At 36.7% G+C, this 10,568-nt stretch overlaps 1 long non-coding RNA gene across 2 annotated transcripts in view; it reads left to right on the plus strand.

The window, feature by feature from the left end:
- LOC116450876 overlaps positions 1–10,121 on the plus strand; it is a 180,949-nt gene extending 170,828 nt beyond the window's left edge. The window contains exon 8 of one of the 2 annotated variants that reach the window (XR_004242996.1): positions 9,526–10,121. This is a non-coding gene — a long non-coding RNA (uncharacterized LOC116450876). The remainder of the gene's footprint in view (positions 1–9,525) is intronic. The other variant, XR_004243000.1, reaches the window with a different exon arrangement.
- The last annotated feature ends 447 nt before the right edge of the window (positions 10,122–10,568 follow it).

Consider the following 10,568-nt stretch of genomic DNA (forward strand, 5'->3'; position numbering starts at 1 on the left):
TTCTTATTAATGATGTTTCTTAACATTGACTTCATAGATGAAAAGTTGTCTAGTCATGGAAGAATAGACAACCACAAAACAAATCACGGAGTGCAAAAATATGCCAACATCCAATCAATAGTAAAGGACCTTGTAAAGAAAAATAGAAGCTATTATCTTTTCTTCGGTACTTGCTTTTCCTTTGACATGAAAATTCTCTGAACACATAATATACCAGTTTCAGACACAAAGGCTCACTTAAGTCACCAGCACCAATAAAAGAATAAATCAGAAAAATGTCCCCTGACAGAGAATCTACCTCAGCGGGAAGCCAGATAGGCCTCCAGCAGCTAAATAATGTAAATGCTTTGAAAATTCCAATGCAGACTCTCAAGGAGAATACACTCTTTGGGCTACCTAGCAATGATACTGTGTGATTAATAATCAAGAAATATTAGGAACACCTTATAATAAGAACCATTCTTTATATGGCAGCAATTACGATTAATTTGATTTTAAAAATATTAGGAAAAATAACTCTTTTGTTGTACCATCTGCTTCTTAGACTTCAAGCAATTGTTTCCCATCAGAAAATATTTACCTCTTATATGCTTCAGTAATTTAGTCTGTTTCATAGCATTCTCCAACTCTGTGCACCAAGGTACAAATTCCTACCCCTCAAAGCTCCTCATTTGTTTCCCTAGAGACCCTGTCTTGTTTTGAAATGTTTATCAGTTACATGGCATAAATATGTACTTAAAACCTAAGCTATTTCCTTTTCTATTTTCTCCTAATTAAAAGAATGTCCAAGACATACTTTGTAAGTAGTAGTTCCACAAAAGATCACACAAATATTCTTGCATAATTCTTTTGCCTTCCACTTGATTTTGGAAGTGTTTACTTTGTTGAAACCAAAGACCCAGTTGGGTGCAAAGCCCTGGAAGATGTAGGTGCAATCAAAACCTGGCAACAGAAGAAGCAGCAAAATTGGCCACTTATCTACAAAAAAGACATTTCAGAACTTGATAAATGAAATTCCATCACTTAAAAAATATCTTTGAGGGTCATAATGAACACATGAATGCTGAATATTGTCATAAAGCATGATGAGCTTGCCTTATCTAAAAATCTGTATTTTTAGGTGTTTTGGTCCTTTTTTGTCTAAAGTGGATTTGGATGATAATTGTAGAGTCTGAATCAAAATTAGGACAATAAGGAGAAGTTTAAATAATGCTAAATTGCAACATTAAGGACACTTTTTTATGCAGATAAGCCATGTACAGGACTGATTATATCTCAGCCTTTTTCACAGCTAACTCATCTCAGAGCAGACACTTTAAAGTGAGAAAAAAAAATCCCTAAACTCTAATAAAATTACCATTTTGGACTTTTTTGTGTCATGCATTTAAGTCTCTGTAAGTCAGGTATCCACAAGAGGTTACTTTTTTATCTTTTTAGCATATTTCCTCTTGTACACACATTAAACCTAAGGGAAGAAATAGCTCCTGTGCACTGTGCTAAAGAGCCTAAAACATCAGCAGTGTAATACAGCTTTAAAACGTTAAGGCTAGAAATTTACTTTAAAAGTGTTGTCTTGTGTTACCTAACTTATCAGTCATCATAGGATGCCTTAAACAGGCAGTGTCAAAACACATCAAATAATATCTTCCAAGTCATTTATATTTTACTCACCAGGAGGGAGTACTTTGAAGACTGAGGACCGAGGATACACACATATTTCTATCTTTAACCTGCAATAAAATAGGCCTGAGACAGTTTATCTCTTCTACATATCCTCTTTCCAGGAGACAGGTTTAGTGTTTGAAATACTGACTCATTCCAAGGGAACTACATCCAACAGAGACAAAATGCACTATACACAGGTATGAAGACGAGGGAAAGGAGGGGAGGAGAGAAGGGAACCTGCTGAACCTGCTGTACCTTTAAAATATAGCAAGGAATGGTCTCTTTTAAGGAACTTAATTGGAGGCCTCTCCCACACAAACCCAGGTGAATTACTTTGCTCACAAAACCCAGCCAATAATTGCTAGCACCTGATCTTGCACAGGTGCCCATCAGATATTCCTTTAAGACTGTTTTAGCAGACATGCAGAAATTAAATCTAAATGTTCACAGGTTTTATTTCAGTAAGATTACTGTCAAATAGAAAACCATATTGTCTTATATTAATTGTGTAAAATGATATTTCAGGGCAAAGCCTTTCATCATGCAATGTTTGGATACAATATTAAAAACTGAATGCTTGAATACAATGTTCAAATACAAATATTCAAAACCAGTAAATTGGAAATAATATTTAATTATTCAGTTCTTTCAGACTGATTTTTCCAATTTCATGGAAAATTCAAAATCTACTATTATGCTTAAACAAAAACATGTCAAAAATTTCCATGGGTAAACTTCAAGATTTTAAAAACTGAGGCAAATATAAGTTCTTTGGAACTGAGGAATCCTAAATTCTTTAGACAACAAAGCATAAAAAATAAAGCACAGTAAGAAAACAATAGTGATAATGATCCCTTTAGATTAGCACCTTCTAGGTCTGTCCTCTACAATTATGTTCTCAGTTACATTTCAAATGCCCTCCTTCCTCTCATCTGCCTTCTAGTCTCTAGCAATGTCAACACCATCAGAAATTAATTTCCTTCAGATATTGTCAATCTGGATAAAAGTTATATATAGGGAAAATAACCCCAAGCATGGTACCAACTAGTTATCTTGTAAGCTTTAAAATAACAATAATGAGAAAAAATATTAAAGGCTAATATTCTTATATCACAATGCCCTTCACTAGCAAAGGAAGACTGTCACTCAGGAAGCCTACATTTCCATTAGATCTAGCCACTGAAAACTGAAACTTTGATTTTAAACTTTAAATTGAATTGAACTTGCTGCTGCAACTGCATGAAGCATATCCCCATTACTTCTTATTTAATTTACTCTGCTAATGATTTGAGTCCCTGAGTCCTGCACCAGTCCCTGCAAATCTTGTCTTGGCCAACAAAAGATATCCTTATTTATTATATCACTTTGCTTATCACTCTCTCCTAACATGAATTGTGCAATGTTACTGATTTGAAAATGCTCCCAGTTAACTCTCTGTCCCTTATCAATAGGAAGAAAATATTTCCAGTGAAAATTACCTGAATTTGATTGAATCTTGGGCCATTTCCATTCTCTTTGACTGTATTATCCAGCTTCAACCAGGCTTCTACATATTTTCAATCTAAACTTTTCTTAACACTTAAATATGCAAAACAGGGATTACATAGTCTGCATATGATATTTTATAAAGTAAAAATCTCCTTGCTAAAATTAATATTTATTCTGTATTAAATAAAAGGACATTCCTAAAATTTTGATTGAAGACATAAAATTATATCCAAATTTTTATATGTTGGTCATGCTGCCTGTATGAAGCTAGAAAAACCCAGAACTTCAGAGAACACGATGGATAAATGGGGCAGAGTTAATCAAGCTCTTTCTCAGTCGGTTTAGATGAAACAGTTGTGGAATATTAATCATGATGCACAGTTCAACAGGAAGATGCTGAGGTGCTGGGGGGCTGCATCCATGTGATTTTGTAGATGTGGCACTACTGGTGATCCTGGAGTTCCACTTTCATTTGTCCCTTTCACTTGCCCAGTATTATTCATAGTGCAAGTCATTATTACAAGGTTGTTGTGCCCATAGTAAGAAGTGCTCAGTCTTATTAAAAGCTGAGGATATTCAAGAGCCAGATTTTCATCCAATACTGTTGAGGCTTCTGTACTTTGAAATTTGTAGTAAGAAGGAGGTAAGGAGCTCTGCTTTTGTCACACTTTTTCCTATGCAATAATTTAAGACTACAAATAGGGTGAGCTTCTTTTCATATTAATGGAATTAAATTGTTACATGAATTGCAACCATTGAACTGTTTGATTCTTACAGATACAACTTTAAAACAAAATATCACTGTGGACTGGAAGAAAGAATTATATTTGAACATATTCTGTTTATTAACCAATTTCCCCAAAGTATGAAGATGGATAGTGACAGAATTAAATACCTCCAACATGCCTGGTGCTAAAGAGATAGGGGACAGCCTTGTGTCCTTTGATGTGTATCAGCAGAACAATTTTATGAAGCACTGAACTGCAGTGTTTACATGGATATTTTCATCTACTCTGTAACTCCAAAAAGCACATTAAATAAAATGGTTTTTAGCTGACTTATCACCGGATTGTTAAATGCAGATCTGCACAGAAAAGTAGAATTTGACCCATAACAAGGAATTTCTTAATTTAATCTATTGTCAGTTTTCGGAACTGGAATATTGTTTAGCAATCTAAATGAATGCAGTTATTTTCACTGCCTAAATTAATCCTGAAAATCTCCACTTCAGCCTTCAATACCTATAAACAGATTGGCTGTAAGGATGATGAACAGTGGTGAAGCTTCATTATAAAGGCATTACATTGAATGATTATTCCTTAGGTTATGCATCACTGACCTTCACAGAACCATTGATAGAAGCCTGCACAGCCTGCATGTGCAATTGCTGTCTGTGTGGTTTTAAAATGAGGGCACACATGTAAACAGACACAACCCTTTAAAAAGCCCAACAAATTAACCTAAGAATGATATGAGTGCTAATGCATTTAACCCAGCAAAATTCCACACTACCAACATGGACCACAGTAAAACCAAACATGTCCTACACAAAAGTAAGCATAAAGAATATTCACAGTTCAAGGAAAGAACAATTGTATTCCATTAGAAAACACGGTTTCGCCCCTTAAGTGAAAGAAAAAGGAACAGACAGTTTAGCAAGACAACTCCATTCATCTTCACTGACCCTTTAAGGCCCTAGGGCTGAGAAACCCAAGCAAATTATATCCTGTCCTCTGACAGTGAACTGCTGCAGACCAACAAGATCACACAGCATCTTTCCAGCGCTGGCATGGCTACAGACCACTGCATCCTCAGAGCTCCAATCAAAAACAGCACTTATTAAATATTTAGCCAGAGACCACCCCATAGCACATACTAGTACAGAGATGGGAAGAAAACCATGGAAAAAATTATGTTTTCAAGGAGAGATCATGAACCAAACCCGTGCAGGAAAAGGCATCAAAGCTGTTCCTGTCTGGCTGTCACTGGGGTAACCTGTAACCACGGAAATCTCCTTTTTTTCTGAAGCAAAATATCATCCCTCCTCCATGAGTACCAGAGTACCTAACATGTCCTGTCATCACCATTCCTGGGAAGAGGAGGAGGGGACAGGAGATGTAGGGCCTCTCCCTGGAACTACTGCTAATGGGATGGAGGGTGGGGGATCCCAGCATCTGAGTGGGATTCTGGAGTGATGTTCAGCAACCTGCTTAGGTATCCTGGTTTTAATGGGGATTTTAGCTGTGAGATCATGGATTTGATGTGCTCTGATTTGGTAAAATATAAATAGACTTACAGTTTATGAAACAAGATGGTGAAGTATATAATCACACAGACACATTTAAATAGACCTTAAATAAATAAATAAATAAACAAAAACTGAATCAAACCAAAAAAACTCTAAGAATCACAAATCCCCAGACCCCTCAGCATTAAAAGATCATGAGTTCAGAAGATTCCAGGTTTAACATAAACAGATTTAATAGCTCTTGATTGTACTTTTAAACACAAATCAAATCTTTCATGCTTGCTTAAAGACTAGAGTTGATCTAGTCACAAAGAATAATTCTGGAAGACATACTTTTTAATGTGTATACATCATGAAAAAATTCATGAAAATTCATACTATGGTTTTTTAATCAACTTAAATAAGCTATTCTTGACTTACTCCCAAGCTGAGACTGTGATCTATTTTTTTTTTGCCTGGAGGATTTTTTTGCTGTGAAGTCACAGACTCTTGAAAATAAAGTATTATAATGAAAATTCTGTGAGAACCTGAGAAATATAGCAGCAGGAGTACTGTTCTTGAGTATTAAGAAAAAGTTCATATATCTACTTTAAAATCAGAGTAATAGCCAAACAGAATAGGATGATATCAAACCTAAAACACAGCCTCATTTTAACAGAAGAGGATAAATTCATCATCCTGGCAGTCAGTAATTTTATAAAAGCTCCTGTTCTCATTATGCCTGTTAGTGTTTTAACTACAGATGAAAAATAGAAACAATTTTAGGATATTCCTGGCAGACTGAAGTAAGTCTAAGGGTAGCTAACCAGATGGAAGAGGCTTACTTTTAAAGCACTATATTTTACCTTCCGTTCCCCCTGGCACTGAAAAGAGAGGAGAGCACTTCTGAAAATTTCAGGCTCTGCTTGTAGAAGCAGTAATATATGTTTAGCTAAAATGATTTTAAATAGGCTGCAGTTACTGCTGAATTTACTACAATAAAAACAATCAGAACATGTTTCATGTAGCACAAGGAATGGCTGGAAAAACGGGAATCTTTGAAGAATATGAGTTCAGGTTTTTACAGGGAAGGCAGTCATCCCTTAGCAAAGTGCATGGGCTCTGTACTGGAACACGAGGCCATAGGTCAGGAAAGGGTTTTATGGAACATGCCTAATAGTTTAAATCTGCTGTCAGGAAAAACCCTATTTGTGGAGTACTGATGAAATTGTTGTTCTCTTGGTCTGTGGTTTGAATGCTACTTCAGGTGCTTGAAAATAAATCTTGTCTTCTGAGCACCCAGTGCAGAGAGGTTACACTCAGTCTTAGCACATGCTGAGCCATTAATTAGTGATGTGCAGTATAGAGTGTGAAATTCATTCAGCAAAAATCTCTGTCCATTTTAACAAAGCACAGTCAACAGGACTCAGCTGGTCCTTCCTACACCATCCCTCTGATAAAATGGCAGTATTAATTGGGATCCAGTTCTGATCACACTGACACCTGTAGAAATTCAGCGACTGTGAGATAAGCAGAATGCTCCCCATCCAAAGCAAGTTCATCACACAAACTGCAGATTTGTCAATCCTTTATCTTGGAATGGTCACTAAAAAACTCTATTAGGCATTAAGCAATAAAATTATACATGAGAAAATGCCAATCCTTTACCATGCTAAAAAATTTTAATCATATTTGGATTTTTTCCCTTTTTTTGTTGATCCCAACATGATATATATGGTAAGAAAAAGTGTCTGTAGCTTGATGTTAGGGACCTAATAACTTTCTGAATTTTCCACCAATCTTATGCAAAGTTCAGTGTCTAAAATAAATTGCAATAAAAACTAAGACATCTAGGAAATCTAGAAAAGAAGTTATGATTATTCAATAAATCGCAAGTTTATCGACCAGCATATTAAAGGATGCAGTTATTTGCATTCTGCAATGGAAACTTGCAGAAATGACATGTTTGAGCACGTAGCTTGTTCTCTTTTTGTACTTGCACTGGCTTGGTTTACAAAAGCTGAGTGAAATCCATGGAGGAAGATTTTCTTTCAGATATCCTGCCCACCACCAAGAGCTGGGCTCTGATAGCTTTCTGATATGACCACTTGCCTGGAAGGCATCTTGGTCTTTTTCATATATATCAAACTGAATAGAAGTTCCTTTGATATCCAAGTCTTTAAGGGATAAAGATCAAACTTACACCTTTAGAGTAAAAAAATAAATAAAGCTAGATGAGGGTTTTAGGAAGAAGAAAAACTGAACAAGGAGCATAAATTGGGAGTGAAGATTCTGGAAAAGAAAGCACAGAAACATCCAAACATGCACAAACCTAAAGGTGTATTTGACAGAGCCAGAGAAAGTGTGCAGATAAGCAGCAGGAAATCAGTCAGAAACTTTCCTTGTCTTATACAAATTTATTTTAGGCTGATAGTTATGGTTGTTTTCCTACCATAAAGACAGTACCAGTGGCTTTGCACAGTTCACAGTTCACTGCCCTTACACAGTTTTAGAGTTTTATGACTTACCTTATTTTTAGATAGTTGCTTTAGCTGTATGACGCAGTGACTACCAGAGTGCTTTCTTATTTCTGCTACTTATACCTGTGGAAATGTATCTGCATTTTACTGCATAAATGTCCAGCATGAATAAACAGGGAATTTAAGCAGATATTCTGATTTTAGTTTCATTGCACGATCTTAGCAATAATGCTCCTGGGTCTCGTTCATCTATTGCAGGGACTGTATCACCCATTTATACTTATTTTGAGCAATGGCCTCTTAAATATCTGTGCATTTGTATGCCCCTGTGGTTCAGTCTGCAAGGCACACAGGAATGTAAATATCAGGGCAGGGGTCAATAGTTGAGACTGAATAGGTGTAAAAAGATTCTAAAAATACAGTTACAACTTGCAGTCCTTCCCACACCTCTTCTCACAAAAAAACCCCAAACAAACAAAAAACAAAAAAAACCAAAAACAAACTAAAAATACCACACAAAAAACCATAAAAATAAATCCAACAACTGATTGACCACTTGTTTGACTTTCATGAGTGCTGATTGTACTGAAGGTTTTCATAGGAGTCATTAACAGTATTTCATCCTTGCCATGTAAATTGCAGTTGTCTAATCCAGCTAATTAGAATGGAATCCAGAAGATGTTTCACTCAGCAGTAAATTATGCTCCTGAATCCACTATTTCGTCCCCAGTTATGATTTTAAAATACCAATCCCAATTATTAGCATTTGCACACACACTACTTATCAGCTAATAATACTCACTCATCTTGGGCATTGTTCATTTAGGTTTTACAACATTCAAGTAATAGTTGTCAGGTCATATTCATCTCAAGGCAACTCAGATCTCTAGGCAAGACAAAGTTTTACTTCTCCAAAGATAAAAGGAGACAGACTAAGAAATTAATGTAGTAGATCTGAAAGGAAGCCAGGGGAACAGTAATGGAGCCAGGGGGAGATCCTTGAAGATGTGACTGGTAATTGCTGCTGACACCAGATAGTCCTAGTAATTACAGATAATCCTGCTAATTACAGCTGCTGCAGCCCCATACCGACTCATCTGTCCATCAGAGATGATATGGCCACAGTCAGCTCACTGTCCAGTGCTCTGAGGTGTGCAAAGTACTCAGAGTTTGGGCCGTTTGTTTGTTCCAATGGCAGTGCAACTTCTACAGCGCAACATCCAGTCTCGCATAACTGGAAGCCAGAACCCCTAAACCAGGCAGCTCTACTGGCTTGTACAAGGCAGGAAGATGGAATTTTGCTTGTGTTCTAAGGAAAGTTTGACCCCCTTGGTTTGCAATTTCAGAAAACATTTTGTTGTTGATATGCCAGCTCAGCACAGGGTTTAAATGTGCACTTCATGAAAAGACTTTTTGGCAGATGCACAAAAACCGGAGTGCTGACAGACTGTCTTGAAACTGGCATATACAAATACTCACTTTTTGTCCAGAATACTGCTTGTATAAGAATTACTGTTTTATTTGTGTCACCAGTCACTCATTCTTAGTTTTGCAGCCAAGGCTGCAGTTTCAGAGAAGTCATGCATCCTGAGAAGCAATTAGATGCACAAATGAAAGGGAAGAGTGCGACCATAATTATTTATGCCTCATACCATGTATCTATAGGTCAAGAGGAATTTGAAGAGGGAAGGTGATCTTTGCAGCTGCTGAAGGCCATGCAGTGGATGCTTTTATAGAGCAGCAGCAGCACAGCTACAGCAAATTGAACTCTGCCCATGAAGCTGCATTGATTCTTGCATGGGCTCCTTGGGAGCATCAGCCCTGAGGATTTGTCATGACTTTGTTCCAAGTTTACTGAAGACAGTGATCAGAGATCAGCACATCACCATCCATGACATTGCAGTCTCCAGGTACTCAGCCATGTAAGTCATGTCCTCAAGCTCACTGTGTGCATATTGATTAGAGCTCGGCCTCAACAGTTTGTCATCTAACTTCCCATCCCCATTTTTTATGGAATCTATCCTTAAGTGACTTCATAAGCTCATTATAAACTCTATTTCTTCCTAGTGAACTCTTAAAAATTGATTGCAAGTCAGAAATTGGCTAGTCCTCCTGGGAAACAGGTAAAATTTCAACCTGAAATAGAGCGAGTGCAATTTTTTTTGTTGTTTTTTTGTGTGTGTAATCTGACTAACCTATTACTGTATAGGGATTATTAGGTAATTTTTAAATTTTGACTGGAAACTACCCTTCTGCCTTCCTGTTGGGGAGGATGAAAGTTTGGTAAGAAAGTTTCACAGGTATGTAGGCTTGGCAGAAAGATCTCTGAATGTAGAAACTGGGGATGAGATAGAAATGGAAGCAAGTTTTGATAGAGAGTAAAAGATGTTTTGCTGAAACAGTGATCGATGAGTAACTGAGAAGGCAAAGCTTGGAGATGAGTCGGAAGGAGATTTTTAGGAGTAGGACAAAGGTATGTGACTACAAACAAAGACATGTTTTTCACCAAGTAAATAAGTCTCAAGAAGAGCATAAGTAAATAGAAAACATGTCTTTACCAAAAAGAGAGATATGGCAGGCAAACAAGAAATGTCGAGGTAGGAAGAAAAAGAGAGGTCTGAGACTTTTCCAGTGTAAGCTTAAATTGTAACTTACTCTTGTGATTGGATAATAATGACTGTAATATGGTGATGGCAGTAGTTATGATA

The sequence above is a fragment of the Corvus moneduloides genome, chromosome 14 (assembly GCF_009650955.1).
Source record: "Corvus moneduloides isolate bCorMon1 chromosome 14, bCorMon1.pri, whole genome shotgun sequence".
In the NCBI taxonomy this organism is placed as follows: Eukaryota; Metazoa; Chordata; class Aves; order Passeriformes; family Corvidae; genus Corvus; species Corvus moneduloides.